Below are 25,318 nucleotides of genomic sequence, written 5' to 3' on the forward strand. Positions count from 1 at the left end.
TGAAAGGAAAAGGATAAGCAAAGATGTAAGAGGTGAATGCAAGACAAAAACCAGGAAGTAGTATAATAATATCAGACCACATTGAATCAAATGCATAGCATCTTATAATGATAAAAATATGGTATTCATTGAAAATCTGGTATCAACACTTATGTACTGTGCAGCAAAGCATCAAAATTCATATTAACTAGGTAATGAACTTACGGAGAAACCTTCCTCAGTTTTTGTATGTACACTCTTTTAGTTTCTTGCCACAAAATCCCTAGGTGTAATAAGTCATGTGAAACACCTGGATCTGACCATCAGCTCCTGAAATTCAAGTGGATTCTTGAATACTACTCATGAATATAGTGAGGAAGTTCATGGATTATCATAACATATTGAAAAACTGGGGGATTTATTTCTCTTGAGTTAATAAACCCTGTTCACTGCTCTGGTTTGTGGATTTTTTTATTCTCTCCAGGTAATGCTCTGTCATGCTGAAATCAAATCCATGTCTCTGTAACTCTGAAGTCTGCATTCCTTTCACCCCATGTGCTCTCATGAGCCACCAGGGAAGCCCTCCCCATCCCTTCCCCATTCTTTATTTCCTCCTGTGTTTCTATGGGTTCATTAGGCCTTCAGTGGCAACAAATAGAAAAAAAAGATGAATAAAGGGATATAAAGGCAAAGAAGCCCTTATTTTAAAATACTGAGGTCAAATAACTTGAAAACTGGATTTTAGAAAGTATACAAACTCTCATTTAAATGTAAAGATATAATATTCTCATGCATACAGGAATTAGAAAATGTATCACACAAAGACATCTTTGTGATGTACTAGAGAGCGTGTATTCCTAATAATAATGAGAAATAAATACAGGAGGTAGCAATAAGTGAAAAGTAAGAGTGTCAGTGAATATCTTGCTGAGTACTAGTTTTATCTTTTTTTTTTAAGCAAGACAAATGAAACACACACAGATTATACCTAAACAATGCAGAATTAAAAACCTAGACATACCATTTTAGAATGGGGATGAACGAGGAGACTGAAAGTTGAAGGAAATGGCAACCCACTCAAGTATTCTTGCCTGGAGAACCCCACAGATGGAGGAGCTTGGTAGTCTACAGTCCATGGGGTCGCAAAGAGTCGGACACAACTGAATGACTCCACTTTCCACTTTAAGGAGGGAGGTAAGATATAGATGCATTTAAAAAATTATTAGAGTCAGGTAAACATAATACCAATGATGTATAATGGAGAAGGAAATGGGAACCCATACCAGTATTCTTGCCTGGGGAATCCCATGGACAGAGGAGCCTGGTGGGCTACAGTCCATGGGGTTGCAAGAGTCAGACACGATTTAGCGTCTAAACCAGAAACCAGCAATGAGATATGAACAGAGGAATAGTATGTGCATGTCTGATTTTAAGGCTGGAAGAAAATTTGTACTTGTTAATAGAATGAGGAAAGAAGAATAAAAATTAAAACATATAGAATGATTAAAACCTTGAAATGTGGGAGAACATTCTAATGTAACAGTTGTTGTTCAGTCACTAAGTCATGTCTGACTCTTGCAACCCCGTTGACTGTAGCTCACCAGGCTCCTCTGTCCATAGAATTTTCCAGGCAAGAATAATAAAGTGGGGTTGCCATTTCATTCTCCAGAATATAACAGTAAATGAATAAAATTTACTAATGAAACATGAAAGCAGTGATTGGATTAAAATATATGATGTATGATAAATAAGGCACCACAAGGAAAGGACAGACAGCAGGTGTTCCAAAAATTAGCTCATTAAAAGCAAAAAACTAAAGCTGGATTCCTACCTTATACTATACCCATAGGTGGACACCAAATAAATTAAAGATTTAAATGTGAAGGTCAAGCCATAAAGCGAAGAATAAAATGTTGGGGTCTATCTCTGTGACCTAGGGATCAACAAAAGTAATTTTTCAAATAAAATTGCAAAATAAGAAGCAGAAAGTTGAAAAATAATAGGGAGAGAGAAATGTGACAATAGCAAAATGAAGGAGTCCTGCTGAATAAAGGATTCAATAAACAAAGTTCACATATCAGGCAAAGATGTTTGAAACAACTAAAACCCCCAAGGAATTAATGCCTAGAATGGAAAACAGGAAATCTGAAAGAAAAAGACAAAATCTGTAGTAAAATGAACAAAAGGTATACACAATTTCACAGCAAGAAAACTCAAAAAATTAACATACATTTGAAGAAATGCTTGATATCAATAGTTATCAGAAAAATGTTAATTGGAACAATAATGAGATGACACCTAACACTCAATAGCACATGAGATATTAGAAAAGGAAAGCAGCAAGTTTTTAAAAATTTGTTTATTTACTTTAATTGGAGAATAATTACTTTACAATATTGTGATGGTTTTGCCATGCTTCAGTATGAATCGGCCATAGGCATACATGTGTCCCCTCCATCCTGAACCCTCCTCCCACCTCCGTCGCCACCTCATCCCTCCAGGTTGTCACAGAGCACTGGCTTTGGGTACTCTTCATCATATTTCAAATTCCCTCTGGTCATCTGTTTTACATATGGTAAAGTATATGTTTCAATACTATTCTCTCAAATCATCCCACCCTCTCCTTCTCCCACTGAGTCCAAAAGGCTGTTCTTTACATGTGTGTCTCCTTTGCTGCCTTGAATGTAGGATTGTTGAGACCAGCTTTCTAGATTCCATATATATGCAGTAATATATGATATTTGTTTTTCTGACTTACTTCACTCTGTATAATAGGCTCTAAGTTCATCCACCTCATTAGCACTGACTCAAATGTATTCCTTTTTATAGCTGAGTAGACTGTGTGGTGGAGAAGGCAATGGCACCCCACTGCAATACTCTTGCTTGGGAAATCCCATGGATGGAGGAGCCTGGTGGACTTCTGTCTATGGGGTCGCAGAGAGTCGGACACGACTGATGCGACTTAGCAGCAGCAGCAGACTGTGTGGATCACAATAAACTGTGGGAAATTCTGAAAGAGATGGGACTACCAGACCACCTGACCTGCCTCTTGAGAAACCTATATGCAGGTCAGGAAGCAACAGTTAGAACTGGACATGGAACAGACTGGTTCCAAATAGGGAAAGGAGTATATCACGGCTGTATATTGTCACCCTGCTTATTTAACTTATATGCAGAGTACATCATGAGAAACTCTGGGCTGGAAGAAGCACAAGCTGGAATCAAGATTGCCAGGAGAAATATCAATAACCTCAGATATGCAGATGACACCACCCTTATGGTAGACAGTGAGGAGGAACTAAAAGGCCTCTTGATGAAAGTGAAAGAGGAGAATGAAAAAGTTGGCTTAAAGCTCAACATTCAGAAAATGAAGATCATGGCATCCAGTCCCATCACTTCACAGCAAAGAGATGGGGAAACAGTGGAAACAGTGGCAGACTTTATTTTTTTGGGCTCCAAAATCACTGCAGATGGTGACTGCAGCCATGAAATTAAAAGACGCTTACTCCTTGGAAGGAAAGTTATGACCAACCTATATACCATATTGAAAAGCAGAGACATTACTTTGCCAACAAAGGTCCATCTAGTCAAGGCTGTGGTTTTTCCGATGGTCATGTATGGGTGTGAGAGTTGGACTGTGAAGAAAGTTGAGCACCGAAGAATTGATGCTTTTGACCTGTGGTGTTGGAGAAGACACTTGAGAGTCCCTTGGACTGCAAGGAGATCCAACCAGTCCATTCTGAAGGAGATCAGCCCTGGGTGTTCTTTGGAAGGAATGATGCTAAAGCTGAAACTCCAGTACTTTGGCCACCTGATGCAAAGAGTTGACTCATTGGAAAAGACTCTGATGCTGGGAGGGATTGGTGGCAGGAGGAAAAGGGGATGACAGAGGATGAGATGGCTGGATGGCATCACTGACTCAATGGACGTGAGTTTGGGTGAATTCTGGGAGATGGTGATGGACAGGGAGGTCTGGCATGCTGCGATTCATGGGGTCACAAAGAGTTGGACACTGAGCTACTGAACTGAACTGAGTATTCCATTGTGTATATGTACCACAACTTACTTATCCACTCATCTGGTGATGAACATTAAGTTGCTTCCACATCCTAGCTATTGCAAATAGTACTGAAAGTGGCAAGTAGAGGAGCTATTGTGATCTGTGGTGGGAGGTCCATTCTGCAGGGCAGTTTGGTAGCATTTGGTAAGATTGGGTCTGTATACCCAACAACTCAGTGACCATCCCAGAGAAACTGTCCCCCTTGACCCCAAGGTGATATGTCAAAAATACTTTCAGTTTTCTCTGATGGATGTTGGGTTCATCAATAGAAGAATAGACAAGTAAAATATGACATATTAATATATATGATAGAATCATATGCACACAAAAGTAAGCTAGACATAGAGATAAAAATCTGAGTAGAACAATATTAAAGGACAAAAGTAGAAAGGTGAACGTGATTTGTGTGATGCCTAGCATTATACCATTGTGTCATTTAAACACATACACACAAAAAACAAGATCTGCTTTACAAGAATACATGCATTTGAAGAAGTACAGTTATCATATTTAAGTAGAAGCCTAAAAAAGGCAGAGTAATGGGAGCAGGATATTGGTGTAAAGGGGGAAAATATAAAAGAGAAGGTCTTGGGCAGACTGGTGTCCCAAGGGGAGAGAGAGTGAGGGACAGGGAGAGCAAGAGGAGAGAACTGGCTGAAGGGAAGCAAAATGGGTGGGAATCTAGATCTCCAGCTCTCTCTGCACTGCAACGGTTCTTTTTCTTGGGCTCTCTTATTCAATTCCCATGTAGGATTTCACTTTAAAAAGTTTCCAGTGTTAAAAAACGATCTTAAAGACAGGGAGCTAGGAGGATAAAGTACTGCTCTTAGAAGCAGGTGCGTTAAATTCCACAACGTGCTGCAACACAGTCTGTGTGCCTTAGGGTAAGACCCTGAAACCTGTCTTTGTTTCCCCACCTGTAAACTGAGAGTAAAACACCTCTGTTTTTCTTAACCTCTCAAGATTGCTATGATAAGGAAAAAGAACCTGATGACCCTTGAAATTATATCTAAAATCAATGAGTCACGCAAGAGAATACCTGTTGCTTTGCCATATTAATGGATAGGATTGTTCTTGCCCAGAGGTTTCTCTGTAGCACCTGTGCACAGTAAAAAATAATTGTATGGGATTAGGCTTAGAAATATGCCTGTGAAAATCTCTGTGCTCAGTCCTGACTCCCCTTCTAACCCCACCCAAGTGAGAAACGAGATGAGGTCCTCAGCTATCTGCCAGTTAGATACTCTCTTATTTGAAGCTGGTCCCTTAGCACTGAATGAATGGTCTGGTTTATAATATGTTTTCTATCTGTTGTTTCTCTTCTCTTGTTCTGATTTATCTCTTTAATTAACCCAGTGGTTCTCAAACTTTTTCATCCCAGAAACATTTTACACTCTTAAAAATTATTGGGAACTCTACAGAACTTTGACTTTTGTGTGTTATATCTATTGATATATACTCTATTAGATCTTAAAACTGAGAAGTTAAAATATTCATTAATTCATTTAAAAATAATTACATACCCATGGCAGTTAGCATAAAAGCATATTTTCCAAAGCAAATACCATATTGTTGTTGTTTAGCTGCTAAATCATGTCTGACTGTTTCTTGATACCGTAGACTGCAGTCCGCCAGGCTCCTCTGTCCATGGCATTCTCCAGGCAAAGACACCGGCGTGAGTTTTCATTTCCTTCTCCAGGGGATCTTCCCTTCCCAGGGATCGAACCCACATCTCCCGCATCTCCTGCACTGTAGGTGATTCTTTACTGCTAAGCCACCAGGGAAGCCCCACTACCTATATATTCCATAGTAAATAATGCTTTCCAAAAGCAAAAATAAGTTACAATAGTGGTATTGTTTTTAGTTTTGCAAATCTCCTTAGATTTTTATAACTGGTTCCAGAAAAATATGTCCAGTGAAATGTTGAGCGTAGATATCAAGAATTGTCTCAGAAAATTTTACAGCATGGAATATACAATTTCTACAGTTGGAAAATAGCCTACCAGTAGCATTTTCTATTTTAAATCTAATGAAGAGATGCAGGAAAATTAGACTTCAGCATATTTGTTTTATGAATAACCTTTATGAGGAGCACTGAGCCTGTTGGGAAACATTAGGTTGAACTATATGAAATTGCTAATATTTGACCATTTTTCAAACTTATCAAACAGAAATTTCATATGGGTTTTTCCAAGATGGATAGGAGAGTGAAGTCTATTTGTGTAATTAAAAAAGTTTTTATTAAGGAAAATATTTATCTTTTCTAAGTGTTCTTGCTTGGAGAATCCCAGGGATGGGGGATCCTGGTGGGCTGCCGTCTATGGGGTTGCATAGGGTCAGACACGACTGAAGTGACTTAGCAGCAGCAGCAGCAGCAAGGAGGGATTTAGGTCATACTTTAACAAGAAGAGTCATATTGGAGCAGATTCCTGAAAAAGTATGAAGGCATGGTTAATGGGATGAATCTCGACTAATGATGGAAGACTCAGAATGGCCCAGAAATTTATGATGAATTCATCAGTTATCACCTGTTGAATTTTTATCTACATTTTTAACTACAGTACATAACATTTTGTTTGAGATGAAAACGTTTTAATTTAAAAATGTCAAAATAGTAGCTGGGGCAGAGTGGGTAATATAAATCTTAAAATTGTTCATTTTTATTGTTACTGATCAATCTTGTTAGAACTCACCATGATAGTAACAGTATAGCAACAATGCTTTTCTTTGAATAGATAGCAAGAATATATTTATGGTTGTCCATTCAAAAAACTTATTGTGATAAATGTTTTCAACATTTAATCATATAAATATACATTCATGTAGTGATATTTTCTACTTACAATGTACTTCTTAGACCAAAGCTCATGCTATCAAATTCAAGAGTTATGTAAAGATATTGCTTTGCACTGACGCTTCATATTTTAAAATACAAATAGTTACTGTGTTCTGATATTCTAATGTGCTATAACCAAAGGAATCACTTTTTAATTTATGATGAATCTAAATTTTAATCATTATTTTTTTTTCCTTGAACTGTGTACTAGTTATAAATTATTTGGAAGACAGTGTGAAATGTCAACAAATCTTCCATGACAGTATAGCTCATTTTGGGTCTTAAATCAATTGTTTTGCACTGGGAGCTAGGGAACCGAGATTTTAGCCAAAATCAGGCATAGGAAAATGCAGGAAGGCTTTTACTTTCTCTGACATCATTGTACAGAAAATTCAAAGTGTTTTCTTTTCCAAAGTTTTTAGGACATTAATTTATTTTTTTAACTTTTATTTTGTATTGGAATATATAACTGATTAACAATGTTCTGATAGTTTCAGGTAGACAGCAAAGGCACTCAGCCATCCATATGCATGTATCCATTGTGCTCCAAACTCCCTTCCCGTCTAGGTTGCCATGTAACTGTGAGCAGAGTTTCCTGTGCTATACTGTAGGATCTTGTTGGTTATATATTTTGAATATAGCAGTGTGTACATGTTGATCCCCAAATCCCTGACTATTCTTTCCTTCCATCCTTCCTCCTAGTAACTGTAAATTTCTCTAAGCCTATGAGTCTGTTTCTGTTTTGTAGAGTTTGTTTGTATAATTTTTTTTTAGATTTTGCATATAAGGGATGTCATAATATTTCTCTTTCTCTGTCTGATTTGCTTCATTCAGTATGACTGTCTCTAGGTCCATCCATATTGCTGCAAGTGGCATTATTTCATCCTTTTTAATGGCTGAATAGCATTATATTGTATACTTGTACCACATCTTCTTTATCCACTCCTCCATCAATGGACATTTAGGCTGCTTCTGTGTTGTGGCTATTGAAAACAGTGCCGCAGTGAATACTAGGGAGCATGGATCCTTTTGAACTATTTTTCTCTGGATATATGCCCGAGAGCGGGATTGCAAGGTCATCATCTCATAGCTATATTTTTGGTTTTTAAAGGAATCTCCATACTGTTCCAAAGCACTTTTTACCATCATCAGTCAGTTTTGTATGATCCAGGTCCATGGCTTATTAAGATACCTGCATTTATTGAGTACCTTCGCAAAGATTGCCCAAAGCATTCTGCCAGTCCTTAAAATAGAGGGATGCCTAAATAAATATAGGACAGTAAGAATGGAAGTAGTATAATACAGACTATAATTTTCAGTGGGAAGTCAGGTTCAGGAAGAATAAGCACCATTTAGTTACTAGCACTAAGGAAGCAGTACACGAAGTCCAAAAACGAGGGTGCAGAACTGCGTCCTTGTCTGCCACAGCCTGCTATTCCTAAACCTGTGTCACACTCACGGGCCTATCCAGTGTGCAGCCTATTCATCAGGCCGCTTCTCTGCTACATCTGGAGGAGAAGAGACCAAGACACTAATTCTGACGGCAGAATGGGCTCTGGGAATTTGTCAAAGAATAAATCAATCAAAGAGAAGTCAATCTCTTCTCTAATCATGTACCTTTTCCTTCAGAAAGCAAAGCAAAGGTTTAAATGTACTCAGGGAAAAGAGCAGAAATCAAGTAATTGCTAGGTTTTCTTTTAGCTTATTTTTTGGGGGGAAGAACTAACCCTAATTCTTCTAGCTTCTTCCCTTAGGCCATGTTTTTGTACAAACCATTTTTGAATTTCTGTTTTCTGAGCCCTGTGTTTTCTGTACTGTGCCTATGGCATCCAGAAGCCAGTGTTTGGAAGAGGATTAACTAGCACTGAGTCAGACAATGGAGGGTGGGTAAACCATCTGAATTGTTTAGGGTGTGCATATGATAGGAAATTAGACAGGATGCTAAAATGTATGTTGGGAAAGGATAGCACTTTTTTTTGCCTGTTAAATCAGTGTGGCATAATATCTTTGTTTGTTTTTCAAGAAGATATGCTAACCTATAATCTTGTGCCCAGATATCAGGAGGAGGCATAGCGGTATAATATTTTACAAATACTGCCATTTATCAAGGTTTAAGTACTAGTTTCCCCTAAAAGCCTCTGCTAAGAGATCGCTCTCTCTCTGTAAATACTATAAAAGGGGAAATAATTAGGATAATTTTATTAAAACTGTATATATTATGTTGTATCTGTGATTATGGCCCAGCTTTCTTCCACCTGTCCCCTAAACCAAGCCTGATAGTGCAGGTAATCTGGGTCACGTAGGAATGCCCAAGTTAAGTACTTATTCTCATAATGAAGCTAATATGGTCTTGTGTATAGAGAAATGAAACTATTCATTTGAAGTTTGTGACAAAGCTTTGCTAAACATTTTAAATAGGAGTCTGGTTTGCCATTTTGATTCTCTTGATGTCACTGATTGTGTGAAATGGTTATTTAAGTCATAAACTCAGAAATGCTATGGCAAGTGGGTATATTTCCCTTAAAAAGGATCTTGACTTAGAGTAACTATTACCAAGACCAGCAATACTATACAGATTTCCATTCTTCAGAGAGCAGTTATTCTCAGAAATTTCCTTCAAAACTAGTTAGGTCTTACTATCTTGGCATGCTCATGAGCTATTGCCTGACTATCTCAATAATGGGGCAGCTTTATTCTATAAATAGCTTCAGAAAATAACTTCATAAGCACGATGCAATTATACAAATAAGATTTAAAACTACTTTGAAACAGATAGTTTTGAACTAATTTGATTAAAGCCATAAATTATTATCTATTTCCCTGTACCATTCATGGTTTGACACTTGTGGAGTACACTGATGTTAATATTATGCTTTAGGAAGAATTCCCCTCCTGAGAGCCAGTGTAGCATAGCTAGTGATATTTAATGTTTTCTATGATATTTATTTAACTAAAATGGGTGATTAGATGTTAAACAGAACAGAGGTTAATGATCTTTATTATTGGTATCATAAAAAATTAAAAAAAGAATAAAATAGGGTTAATGATGTATGCCATTATTGTTATTATGGAGATTAAAAACATTCAGTTGTTGGCTGCCATGAAAAAACAGGCACCAAGCTGTGAGTAATTAGCAAAAGTGTATTATCTTCTAACATTATAATTAATTACTTTGTAGGGCTATAGTACTTTTTTTGGGTAGGACTTTTTAATGTTGGTCTTCATTGACTTCGTGTAAATCTGTAAACCTGTACATAATTTTAAATCTAAGTGATGAGGGCAAACTTGATGAATTTTACATCTGAGGAAGAATCAATGCAATCTATAACCATTACTAAAGAAAATGCCTGGGAAGAGATGAAAGAGCCAATAACTTCTAGACGTGGTAGAGCTAAGGGAGACCTATTGGAGGAAGCGTTGGAGATCTTCTTTAACTTTGGGAACAGTCAAAACTTCTCACTCTCTGACACTTCCACCAACCCAGGAATATTTCTTCATCCCTTAGATTGTTCAGTGAAAAGACTTGTTTTCCTTTTCCAAGTGCATTATTTTTAAGATTGCCAGCTTTAGGAAATAAAAGTTACTAGGTCCCCGGCTATATTTAAAGTTTAGATAAAATATGAATACTATTTTCATATAAATACTCCCTGAGTGACTTCACTTTCACTTTTCACTTTCATGCATTGGAGAAGGAAATGGCAACCCACTCTAGTGTTCTTGCCTGGAAAATCCCAGGGACGGGGGAGCCTGATGGGCTGCCGTCTATGGGGTTGCACAGAGTCGGACATGACTGAAGTGATTTAGCAGCAGCAGCAGCATGCAATATTTGAGACCTACTTATACTAAAAAATTATTTGTTATTTACCTGAAATTTAAATTTAACTGGGATCCTGTGTTTTACCTGGCAAACCTAATTATTTTAAGCTTTCTGGATTTTATTGCACTAGCACCTGCTAATAAATTCAGGCATTAGATTTGAAATGAAATATTCTCAAAGGCATAAAAATGCAGATATTCTTCACTTACAATTTAATTCAACCTTGTAATGCTTTTCTAAACTATACTATTTGTGTATATGTAATTCACAATAACATCTACATCTGTTTATAGAGCATGTTTCTGTATTCTGGGGGCTTCCCTGGTGGCTCAGCGGTAAAGAATTCACCTGACAATGCAGGAGAAATGGGTTCGATCCCTGGGTCGGGAAGATCCCCTGGAGAAGGAAATGAAAAAGAGTCAGAATCAACTTAACAACTAAACAATAACTATATTGTTGGCCTACATGCATTTCTAAATAAGGGTGCTTTTTTCCTATGTTCTTTATGTCTCTATTATCATAGTTAGAAATTCTATGCTAGAAGAGTATAATAGATTAATGATATAAGCAAGGGGGAAACCATACAATAGTGTTCAGTTCAGTTCAGTTGCTCAGTCGTCTCCAACTCTGCGACCCCATGGATTGCAGCACGCCAGGCTTCCCTGTCCATCACCAAGCTTGCTCAAACTCATGTCCATTCCGTTGGTGATGCCATCCAACCATCTCATCCTCTGTTGTCTCCTTCTCCTCCCACCTCCATCTTTCCTAGCATCAGGGCCTTTTCCAGTGAGTCAGTTCTTTGCATCAGGTGGCCAAAGTATTGGAATTTCAGCTTCAGTATCAGTCCTTCCAATGAATATTCAGGACTGATTTCATTTAGGATGGACTGGTTGGATCTCCTTGCAGTCCAAGGGACTTTCAAGAATCTTCTCCAACATCACAGTACAAAAGCTTGACACTCAGCTTTCTTTATAGTCCAACTCTCACATCCATACATGACTACTGGAAAAACCATAGCTTTGACTAGATGGACCTTTGTTGGCAAAATAATGTCTCTGCTTTTTAATATCAGAGAAGGCAATAGCACCCCATTTCAGTACTCTTGCCTGGAAAATCCCATGGATGGAGGAGCCTGGAAGGCTGCAGTCCATGCGGTCACTGAGGGTTGGGCACGACTGAGCGACTTCACTTTCACTTTTCACTTTCCTGCATTGGAGAAGGAAATGGCAACCCACTCCAGTGTTCTTGCCTGGAGAATCCCAGGGACGAGGGAGTCTGGTGGGCTGTCGTCTATGGGGTCGCACAAAGTAGGACACCACTGAAGTGACTTAGCAGTAGCAGCAGCAGCTTCTTAATTTGCTGTCTAGATTGGTCATAGCTTTTCTTCCAAGAAAATTATATTTTCTTTTAATTTCATGGCTGCAGTCACCATCTGCAATGATTTTGGAGCCCCCCAAATAAAGTCTCTCACTGTTTCCATTGTTTCCCCATCTATTTGCCATGAAGTGATGGGACTGGATGCCATGATCTTAGTTTTCTAAATATTGAGTCTAAAGCCAACATTTTCACTCTCCTCTTTCACCTTCATCAAAAGACTCTGTAGTTCTTTGCTTTCTGCCATAAGGATGGTGTCATCTGCATATCTGAGGTTATTGATATTTCTCCTGACAATCTTGATTCCAGCTTGTGCTTCATCTAGCCCAGCATTTTGCATGATGTACTCTGCATATAGGTTAAATAAGCAGGGTGACAATATACAGCTCAACTCTTAACACAATTTTGTTTACTGTGTTAATACATTTAACACAATAGTGAAAAGTATGTTGAAAGCTATTAACTTGTTGCTGACTCCCGTAATCCTTCAACATTCCTTCTGGCCTGCATTCTTATTTCTGGTAACAAACAAGTAATGTCCAGAGAATTTTAGATTTCTAATTGCTTATTAGAGATTACTAATACATAGTCTTGCTATTTTCTCAGAGAACTAATGAGAGATATGCTAGGAAAGGCTGGGATGTTGGGTTGTGATGACATTTACAAAGCTAATTTTTTAAATTAATTTTTACTGGATATAAGTAATCTACAAGTTGTGTTAGTTTCTGCTGTACAGCAAAGTGAATCAGTTACACATATACATATATTCTGGGGTTCCCTGGTAGCTCAGCTGGTAAAGAATCTGCCTGCAATGCAGGAGACCCTGGTTCAATTCCTGAGTTGGGAAGATACACTGGAAAAGGGATAGGCTACCCACTCCAGGATTTTTGGGCTTCCTGGTGGCTAAGACAGTAAGGAATCTGCCTGCAATGCAGGAGACCTGGGTTTGATCCCTGGGTTGGGAAGAGCCCCTGCAGAAGGGAATAGCTACCCACTCCAGTATTCTGGCCTGGAGAATTCCATGGACAGAGGAACCTGGGGTTGTAAAGAGTCAGACACAACTGAGGAACTTCACTTCATATACATATATTCACTCTTTTTTTAGATTCTTCCCATATAGGTCATTATACAGTATTGAGTAGAGTTCTTTGTCTGTACAGCAAAAGTGTAAGTTCCTCAGTTGTGTCCAACTCTTTGCGACCCCATGGACTGCATAGTCCATGGAATTCTCCAGGCCAGAATGCTGGAGTGGATAGCCTTTCCTTCTCCAGGGGATCTTCCCAACTCAGAGATCGAACCCAGGTCTCCCTCATTGCAGGCAGATTCTTTACCAGTTGAGCTACAAAGGAAGCCCAAGAATACTGGAGTGGGTAGCCTATCCCTTCTCCAGTGGATCTTCCCCTCCCAGGAATCCAACCTGGGTCTCCTGCATCTCAGGCTGATTCTTTACCAACTGAGCTATGAGGGAAGCAGTAGGTTCTTATTAGTTATCTATCTTGTAGTAGTGTGTGTATGTCAGTTCCAATCTTCCAATTTATCCCTCCCCTCCCTTCCCTGCTTTGATGACCATAAGTTTGTTTTCTACATCTGTGATTCTTTTTTTGTTTTGTAAATAAGTCTAACTGTACCATTTTTTAAGACTCCACATACAAGTGATATCATATGATATTTGTTACAAAGCTAATTTTTGAAGTTAATTTATCATAGTAAATATTTTACATCATTATGTTATTATGTGTGCCATGTGTAGAGAGGAAAATTTGGGGGGTAAATATGCTTGATCTAGACCTCTTAAATTGTTTATTGGTTTTGGAATGTTTGCTTCTATATTTTTTAGTGAGAAAGACATAAAGGCTCTCTGGGTTTGTGGGTTTTTTTTCCCTTTAATTTGTTAGATTCCACATCTTCAGAGAAAATGGAGAAATTAATTTATCCTTGATATGGATCCAGTTTGGATGTAGACCAACAAAGATATGAGTTCTTAGGAGGGATAAGTGTTTACTTTTGTGTTGCTATCAGGGATGAGCATTGTAAAAAGGAGCCCATGCAACTGTAATATTTACAAAGGAGTTAAACATGTTGACTTCTATCCTTATGTTTTTGTTGGCATTTGTTTGCAGATAAGTTTTCTTAAACTTGTTATATTTTGTATTCATATTAATATATGAAAAACTCAAAGTTGTTGTGTTAAATAAGGTCATTCTATCAAATTTAATTTTTACTTAATACTTTTTAGTCATTGAATGCTGTGTGGTGGAAGAGCTATATTAAGGTCAAGCCATATAAAATTGCTTATATTAGTCTATTTTTAATGAACAAAAACAGAGACCAATGTATATGGTGTGTTCAAATATAAGTTCTTCTGTCATCTCTGGAGAAATTTGAGACTATCAGGATTATAATATGTGGTAACATATGGAAAGTTATAGTTGTGTAGGCCAATGCGTTGAACATTTTTGTCATCTGTGTAAGTACATTTGTTTACTTAATTTTTTTCAGTGACTCACTTTTTAAGACTTAAGCTTAACTCTTTTATGAAGGATTACTCATTAAAGCATGCTAGTTGAAGATGCTAGCTGTGAATTTTCTAGTAGTGCTTATATTTATCGGTGTACCACAGAATTCTCCTTACCTGAGTGAATCTTGCATTGCACCTTGGAAAACCACTAGTATGGACAGAAAATGTTGTAGAAGTTCTGCCACATTGATCATTTTTTAACATTTCTGGAAATTCAGGCTGAGATGTAGGCCTCCAGAGAGAAATTCCTGTTTTCAATAATATAAATCTGAAAGAAAAATAGAGATGAAAAATTTGCCTAAATTCTATATTATATTTTAGGAGGTGTTGCGTTGTCCCATAAGAAGTCAGCATTTTTATGGACTGAAATGTTTGCATGTTGGCAGTTTTATATAGTTTAATCTAGTATGTAGTGGAAAATATTCCTTTTCTTGAGCAAAAGTAAGCCAACATTATAGTTCAAATATCTATAAAGACATGCAATATATTTCTCAGAAGGGGTTTCCTGTTGTCCATTGCCACAGGTAACTTGTCGAAGGAACTCATTCCTTGGGCCATTTCACAATGGAATTTGCAGTGACCTTTTTTGTATAAGGCAAATGAAAGCAATGCAGGTTATAGTGGGTTTAGATATAGTAGCAGACCTGCTTATGCTTACCAATATCCTACTCTGATTAGGTGAGACATATACAAAGAAGATCACCTCTTAACAGATAGATCTTTTGCCTCCTATCCACAGCCAGTCGAGTGGATAGAAGTATATCAACATAGCTGGGAGCAATCATCATCTTGCTAAGTATATGGAAGGCAGACAGGCATGAAATATGTGCACAGGAATTGTCCTCTCTCAAAGGTCAAATCGCTGCTTTGCTAGTGTATGCTTGGATGCAGAATGCAAAAATGTCCTGAGTTTAATTTTTCTGATGTACAACTTGGACCCTATAATATGTGGTGACACTGGAAGATAGTAAGAAAATAAGAGATTTCAGTGGTATGAAAACGATTTTACTACCTAGAGCCGAGCCAAAATTGCTATGAAAACACGCCTAATTATTTTTAGGCAATTTTTTCTCATCAACAGGTGTTTATTATTATTTCCTTTTTTAAAGAGAGGAAATTTTCTTGAAATTGAGCTTCAATTATGAATACAAATTGCAATGCTTTATACAGAGAAAATTCATGTCATGTTAGCTATATAAAGTACTTAATTCACATTTGGAAAAGATAATATTTCATTATATTCTATAATTCTCTTTTGAGGAATGTTACTCAGGATATTTTTCTAGTGGGGAGATACAATTTTGGTTGCAGAAGAGCTGAAGTAAGATGTACTTAAACAATTATAGAATTTAAATTGCTGAACACATAGAAAGCGTCCAATAAATAACTGCTTTATTTAAATGCATATTCCAAATTTTTTTTAAGTGATAAAGTCAACTTTAATAGTTTACCTATTTTTATGAGTATTAAATGCCTCTCACAATTTTCTAAAAGTTTCTTTTTTAAAATTTAGGTACAGCTCAATCTCAGAGATAACCTTCAGAACAATTTTAATCCATTTGTGTATAATGAATACAATGACTATTATTAGATATTTTCTACAGGTTCTATTCTGGATTAATATGCATACAAAAATTTTAGCATAAAATAACTGAGTAGGGGGTTCTTAACTATGGTACCTAATAATTCTTAAATATAATATTTTTAGTTATTACCTCAACTTACAGTCTTTGAAATGTTACAATTTTAGCCCATATAATTCTTGAATATTTCATAATGCAAAATATCAGTGAGGAATTCTTTCATAAATATATATAGAGTTAAAGCATGGCACTTATACATTCAATTGTTAAATGAAATTTTGTGAGAAAATATTGATAGATATACTAAGCCTATTTTACTGGATATATTCTATTAGAAGTCTGTGTGAATGAATAGACAAACATCTGCTTTTGAATGGAACATCTACAATTATCAGAATATTTAAGCAAAATGAGCTGAGGTATCTTTATTAATTATTCTAAGATTTTTACAGGGTATCAGCTTTCTTGAAAATGCTGTTTTCCATGTCTTGTTGGATGAATGTACAGGTGCTTATGGCATTATTGTTCATCTATGTATTTTGTTTCAATAGATATTGTAGAATTGTATATTCATAACATCATGATCATTTAGTAGATTAAAAAAGATCTGCATTTTTAGGTACTGATGAATTTTCATTCTGATTTATTTATTTACTAAAATGCATTAAAATTCTGTTATAATGGTATGGAAATGTGATCAAAACAAACACATATTTTGGTAGAAATGTATTTATTGATCTAGTCAAATGAAAAATTGTAGTTGATGACACATGAAGGGATGATGGAAGGAGAACATTAGCAAGTAATTTTTTTCAGTCATTTTTACAAATGATTTTGAGAACATTAGGTTAAATGTAAAATTTAGCAGGAAAAATGTACACTGCTTCCACCCACATTAGCCATGATGAGTTCATTTGGATTAGGTCTCAATGTTTCTTGTTTTCATCCCTGTGTTGGGAAATAATTATATAATTTCAAAATAACCAGAACATAAATGCATAACAAACACAAATATGTCTAAAGGTTTTTGAGAAGGTTCATAAGATGGAAATGGGTTCGCAAATCACTCTTTCAAATCAGATTTATTTTCATATCTTATATTTAAAAGCTGTAAATACAGCTTGTTTTACTTTCCTCCATTATCAGCAATAACCTTAAAAATCTTTATCCTTTCATTATACAGGTTCAGTATTAGCTGACAGATAGCACGTTTCAAAGGTTTATTTTTCTATTGAATTTTTGCCCTTTTATCAGCAGTCATGACATAATTACTCTTTAATTTCTTCAGTGAAGCACAAAGTCAGGAGGAAATTATTTTTTGTCTGGATTTGCGTTTTGTAGCACCATGCCCAATATAGTAAATTCTCATATGTGGTACTGGGATCATACTTTGTATATAACAGTTATTGACTGTGTCTAAGTTAGAATACTCAAATCTTAGTATGTGTTTGTCACATTTGTCCCCTTCCATTTAATTATTAAGTAGAAAACAATATTGATAACAAATAGTACATAAAATAGTATAATTTAAATTTAAGACATTTTAGGGATAGTTAAGTAGTTAATAGGACTTCCCTGGTGGCTCAGACTGTAAAGCGTCTGTCTACAATGTGGGAGACCCGGGTTCAAGCCCTGGGTTGGGAAGATCCCCTGGAGAGGGAAATGGCAATCCACTCCAGTATTATTGCCTGGAAAATCCCATGGACAGAGGAGCCTGGTAGGGTACAGTCTATGGGATCACAAAGAGTCGGTCACAACTGAGCGACTTCACTTTAAAGACTCACTTTAAGTAGTTAATATACTTTTTCAGCACAATCAAATTTATAAACCTGATCCTATGTGTATGTGTAAATATATAGTACTTTGATATAATAATCACATTGGAAGTATTGTCTTGAAGGTAAAAGCTTCATCTCTATCATGTGTATTGATAAATAAAGTATTAATCTTTATAAATACTAAAATGTAGAATTACTAGTTATTTTATTATGAGAATAATATAGAAATGAGTTTAGGTTTGGATGTCAGCAGCACAATATTTTTCAGAAAAGAGGTAATTTCTAAGGTTAACTTCAGAATGTAAATAATTCCCTGGTAGCTTGGTAAAGAATCTGCCTGCAATGCAGGAGACCCAGGTTTGTTCGCTGGGTGAGAAAGATCCCCTGGAGAAAAGAATGGCTACTGACTCCAGTATTCTTCCCTGGAGAATTCCATGGACAGAGGAGCCTGGCTGACAGGCTCCAGGCCATGGAGTCTCAAAGAGCTGGACATGAATTAGGTGACTAACACGTCCACTTTCTCTTCATATAAGTTAATCCTTCAAGAATTGAGAAAGAAATGTGGAACTTCCATATTTGGCCTTGTGAGGCACAAGGAACTTGAAAATTTCATTGTGTAGAATATCTTTGAAAGAGATTTTGTGTTTCAAAACTTATATAATTTGACATTGCTTAATATTTTAAATGTATTTTACTAGATGATTGATTTTTGAAGGATTGGAAATTAAAGAACAAAACCAAAAAACCTGGTTCTTCATCTCAGGTAATTTGAGAAACATTGGCTTGCTGTGTCCCACTTCTCAGAGGTGGGAGACAAAATGATGGGTTTATAATAATGGGAGATATTATCTGATATTTTTGCAAAGGTGGATGTTCAGTGGGTAAGCTACATTAACAATAAGGAAAAGCAAATAATGGAAAATAAGTCATGTCAATGTAAACCTGCTCTATAGAGGGACATTATGAGGATACTTTAGCTTTGGGTGAATGGAGAAAGTCTCCTGTGAGAATCCATAACAATTCTCTCCCATCCTTGAAAAGCTATATTACCTATGTGGCTCCACAAAAAAGCAAAAATTAAGTATAAAATATTGAAAGTGAAAGTTGCTCAGTTGTGTCCGACTCTTTGCAACTCCATAATTCTCCAGGCCAGAATACTGGAGTGGGTTGCCATTCCTTTCTCCAGGGGATCTTCCCAACCCAGGGATCAAACCTAGGTCTCCCACATTGCAGGCAGATTCTTTACCAGCTGAGCCATAAGGGAAGCCCAAGAATACTGGAGTGGGTAGCCTATCTCTTTTCCAGTGTATCTTCCCAACCCAGGAATCGAATCAGGGTCTCCTGCATTGCAGGCAGATTCTTTACCAACTGAGCTATCAGGGAAGCTGTGATAAAATACTGAGTTGGCCAAAAAGTTTTTTTTGTAGCATTCTGTGCAAAAACCCAAGCAACCCAGTATTTCTGGTTTTCCAGACGTAACTTTCTCTTCAAGTAGTACGCTTGCTTTATTCTAGTTAGTCCCCTTCCAATTTATGTGCTGATATTATTCAAGTCAATGATACTATTAAACTTAGAACCAGGACTTCCCCTGGTGGCTCAGATGGTAAAGTGTCTGCCTACAACGCGGGAGACCAGGGTTCAATCCCTGGGTTGGGAAGATCTCCTGGAGAAGGAAATGGCAACTCACTCCAGTATTCTTGCCTGGAAAATCCCATGAATGGAGGAGTCTGTTAGGCTACAGTCCATGGGGTCGCAAAGAATAGGACACGACTGAGCGACTTCACTTCATTATTCAAGTCAATAATACTATTAAACTTAGAACCTTTTAAGTAACATAAATATCTAAGATAACCACTAAATGAATAGGAGTTAAAGACTGGCTTATGAAACTAGTAGAGGAAAAAGTAATAAGAAACATAGAGAAAAGTTGATAGAAATAATTCCAAGTATTTTATGTAAAATTTACATTTCATCACAACAAATGTAAATAGACTGAACTCGTCAATAAAATAAATTATTCTCAAGATGGAAATACAAAGAAAATCTGGCTATATATATGTTCTAAATAAGAGACACAAGTAAAATATGAAAATAAAGAAAGGTTCAAAGTAAAAGATACAAAGAAAGATATATCAGTCACATTCAATACAGAACAAAGTGTATTAAAAAGAGGATGAAGTAAATTATAAGTTACAAATATCTCTAGAGATAAACAGGGTAACAACATTTTGCCTTCTGTCTCTGAGCAATGTATCTGGTTTTTTAAACCTAAGCTCTAGGACATACTAAGACAAAATGAACCTGCAGTAAGACAGTTTGGCATTTGTGTAGAGAAAAAAAACTAGATTGATGAATCAGTGCGCAGAAATCAACTCTTGTATATATTAACATTTATTATGGCAAGAGTTGGCATTGGGAAAAAATGGCTCACTAAATTAAGGGACCTTCATTTAAAATAAGGGAAGCTCATACCTTCTATAGAAGTTAATTCTAGATGGACAGAGACTTTGAAAAACAGCTCTTCAAACCTTTAGCATCAATCATAGAGAATATTTTTATGTCCTTGGGGTAGAGAATACTATTTAATACTAAAAAAAAACCTCAAAAGCATAATGTTGAAAAGTTGATAGTTTTGTTCACATTAAAATTAAGAACTCATTATAAAAGATTGAAAAAATAAAAATGGATTAACATACATATATATATATACACGCAGCATATATATTCCCATGAATCAAAGGAAATAGAAACCACCAACAATCCCATGAAAAAAATGTGAAAAGGTATGAACAGCTATTTCTTAGAAGAGGAACACAAATTTTAATAAATGTATGGAAAGATGCTTAAGTTCATTAGTTCTCGGGGAAATATTAAAGGTCCAATGATATAGCTACCAGATATAAATTTAAAAGTATGATAAGATGACATGTTTTCAGACGCGAGGAACAATGAGAAATCTAACACACTGCCGTGAGAATTATAAATTCATGTGTTGTAGAAAACAATTTGCCTTTTCAAAGTGAGTTTCAAAATGTGCCCTATGACCCAGCAGTAGGTCAGCTAGCATTTCTCTTGTATAGTAGTAAGAGGCTCAGACTAAAACATAACCCTCAACACACTTGTCAGCAGTACATAAATGAAATTTGATATATTTCGACAGTGGAGTCACATTAAGATGAAATGATGCACAATGATAGGCATGAACATATCTCACAACTTAATGTTGAGTGTCAAATCATGTCATAGAAGTTTCTTCCATATAATTTCATTTATGCTAAGTTCGAATTTGGGCCAAAAGAACAGATTGTAGAAGTATATAGATATATGTGGCAAAATCCATAGTGAAAAGAGAAAATGACTAATACGAAATATATTGGCTATCTCTGATGGGGAAAACTGCAAGTAAAGATAACAAAAATAAGAAGCTTCAGAAAATACCAGGCTCCAGTGACATAAATTGATTAATGAAAACACAGGTATACGTTTTATTACTACTCTTTAAACTAGCCATGATGCTTGCTTTGGCAGCAGATATCTAAACTAGCCATGTATGTTAAATATGTGTTTCTTTACAAATGTTTGATAATAAAATTCGGTTAACAGAAATGTGTAAATCATGATCACCTTTATATTTTGGAGCCTATATGCAATGTCTTATTGGAACATTGGGGTACATGAATGAACTAATGAATCAAACAGGAACTGAAAAAGCAAAACACAGATTCTGTCTGGGCTTAGTTGGGCCCTACCTGTCATAGAAAATATACCTTAATTAATAAATGATCAAGATTCTACTTTCTGTTGCTAGGGCAATACCCTAAATTATCAGTGCTACACAGGGAATCAGAGATCTTAAAAAGTCTTTTTACTATCTGTTATTTTGTCTAGTAGATGGTGAAGTTACTTCATCAAGATCTTTACAGAAGATTTGGCTATAAATATTTGAAAAATGAAGTAAACATATAAAATTATAATGTTTAGATAATAAATAGCTTAGGTACACAATGTAAGAGACATTACAAAAATAGGTCAATGATATTTAATTTCACACCAGGCAGAAGTGGCCAGATGACAAGTTCACATGTGTGATATGCACATTGCCATGAGCTCTCTGTGATTATTTCTAAATACAAACCCAGTTTGATGATATTGACTGACCTTTTTTGGACTGCAAGGGTATTAACAGACATTTGAACCAAAATGACTGGGAAAGTATATGTGAAGAAAGAATAAGAATCATGATTGGGAATTTAGACATAAATTGACAAAATTTACCATCTAAACTTGATCAAAAGGTAAAGCTCCCACTCACATTTTATATGTGATAAGAAGTGGAAATGATCCCATATATTTTTACTTCTAAGTTTTGTTTATCCTTAAATGACTGCAGGGAAAAATGTTTATGGTGTCAGAAATTTTTAAAGAAACTGAAAAATTGCTGTTGAAAATATGAATTAACTAGATTTCTTCATCTCACATAATCATTATTTTTAGGGATATTTTTTGTGCTTTTAATATTCACATGTTCTCTACTTTTTGTTAGTCGTAAGTTGTTAACAATGTCATGGGATAAAGCATGACACAAAAGACGGTTGCACCCATAGCTCATGATTTCCGTGTATTATTCTGTTTCAGACAATAAACTAAATTCATAGCTTAATTCTTTATTGAAATTCTTTTCCTTTTCTAACACTAAGAATTTAATTTTATCCCATAACTGCATGTGAGATTAATTGGGACCTTACATTTTAGAAATAATGTTTTGGATCATCTAAAATATTTGGATGGGTTTATTCATCCATCCAAATTATCTTAAATTTACAGTAGATATTTCTATAACAACAAAGGCTTATATGCTAGGTATTGTGCCAAAAGTGTAATTTTTAATCCTCATGTCAGACTTATAAGATAGGCGTAGTTTTATATTTTTTCACTGATGGGAAAAAATGGGCTTAGAGAGGTTAAATGTCCTGCCTAAGATCACACATCTAGCAAGTGGTCTAATACTCATTACACAACATCAAAGCTGTATTCTCTAAGCATTACACTGCAGTATCTCCTTTGCAGGAAACTTTCTATATAGTCATCTTTAATTTCCTGTCTTCTTGTACATCTGTTTCCATCATTTGTTACCTATTTTATGTGTTCTTTTTAGTAAATCAATTTTTACCATCCCATAATAGTAATAGTTCTCTTTTTCTTAACTAGTGCTGAAGGTCTCTCTGGATCAATAATTGTAGGCTTGAGACCACTGAATTTACATTTATACTTAAAATTTACACAGAAATTGCTCATTTCAGTTTTCTAGTATATGTAGATAAGTTATATTGTCAGTTGTTGCTTTATCTGCATTTGTCTGTTTTCCAAAATTTTAATATGAATATATACCATGGTTTATCTAGTAAGATATATCTATGTAAATACGTCTATATCTATCTATCTGTACTGGAAATCATTTAATTAAAAATTAGTATAAAAAATTTTGCCCTAGGAAAAAATAGTGCAATGGGACATTTGGCTCTGAAAAAGTACTGGAGTCAAAAAGTTATTAGATTTTTTTTCCCTTAAACTCTACAATTAAAGATAAATAAAAGTAGATATACATAAATCTATTAAAAAGTTGTACATTTCTAGTTGTTTGAGATAATTATATATTTTTAAACGCATCCCATTTCAAAGTCTGTCTGCTGAAATGCAGCACTATAATCTACTTTCTGAATCCTATAAGGTGTAGTTTTAAAATTAGGGTCACAAGAAGGTGAAGACAGGCAGTAATATACTTGTTGACCCTTCACAGGAATTCCAGATAAAACCCCAGAAGTTGAGTCAGAGATAATCACAAGATCTGGAATTTACAATAACAAACTCTCCATATATCTACCTGTCAGACTTCTTCCTCTTAGGGAGGGACAAAAGGTCACTAAAATAGCTTTTTTCCCTGAAAATGTTTTTACCCTTCTTTGGAGGGTAATGAGAAGTTACAGTGTAAATTAAAATACGAACGTTAGATTTGTTTTTCATAAAAACTGTTTATTCTTAAAGACCCAAATATTAGGATTTTTTTTCAGGATTATTATTATAGCAAAAGTTGGAAAAGAGTCATAACAAGAACAACACAAAAAGAAAATGAAAGATCAATTACTGAAGTGAAGATTAAATGTTAGTAAATTTAATAAGATCGAACACATGAGAAAATTCTAATTTAAGTGAAATTCCAATCAAAATCTGCAATTTTTTCAACACTTATGAAGCCATATGCTAAGGTGAGGTAGTGTGATATTAAATAAAGGCATTGCATGCTTCATCCTTTTTCTACTTTGTAAGTAGAAGAAACCATGAAAATACTGCCAGTTATTATTATAATTTTTCTACTAATAATTCTGTTGAATTATTTTCTTAGGATTTCATAGACAATAGAAAACAATGTAGAGTTATATTTTTTTAAGTGTATTATCAGTTCTACAACATTAACATCATAATTTTACTTTCCTTTACAAATATAAGAGCAGCCATAGCTAAGGATCAAAGAAGTAAATCTATTTTCTCATTTCCCATCTCTTTCTATCCTGGGTTTCGGTTTAAAAAGCAAATATCATAGAACGTTTGATTTATTTTCATGAACAGCATTCATATAGGTCTTAAAATGAACATACGCCATATACTTGAATTTTATGGTACACTTTAGTAATGTTTAGTGTTTCTATAGCATTTCTGAAAAAAATAAAAAACAGTTTTTCTCCACCTTTTAACTTACCATAAGTCTCAAAGCTTTTACCAATAGTTGAGTTGTTTAGTAGAAAGAGTCTGACTTGTTTCAGATGAGTATGAGTTGAAATCATGTTGAAGTCTTTTGATTAGAAATTTTATATAATTTTTTGTGTGGTTAAAACAATGGCTTTTACCACAATAAGTTAACTTTATTGAAACAATGGCTTTCACACAATAAGTTAACTTTATGATCCAAGAACATGACACTTCTATCTTAAAAATTCAATGACTGCTTTTCAAAAGAGAAAAATACAATAAGATCTTATTTTCATTTCTTCTTATACGATAGACAATGTTGTTGTTAGAGGCAATCAACATTTTCCAAAAGCCAAACAGTAGACACATGATGTCACTTATCTAAAGGATCTTATCTATCTGGTGTATATTCTGTCTGGTCTGTGACTTTCCATTAACGTGAGATGGAGATGGAATGCGGAAGGGAATAACATTTATTGAGGTGCCAATTCAATGCTACTTTTCATTTTACAGATGAAGTTAAAGGTGTGGGCCATGCTTGCTTATCTTACTTTTTAACAGAATGAATATTTTTAAATCAAGGAAGCAAGCTTTTCAAATCCTCTGAATAATCAGTTTATATAAAGTGATTA

The sequence above is a fragment of the Capricornis sumatraensis genome, chromosome 2, assembly GCF_032405125.1.
Source record: "Capricornis sumatraensis isolate serow.1 chromosome 2, serow.2, whole genome shotgun sequence".
In the NCBI taxonomy this organism is placed as follows: Eukaryota; Metazoa; Chordata; class Mammalia; order Artiodactyla; family Bovidae; genus Capricornis; species Capricornis sumatraensis.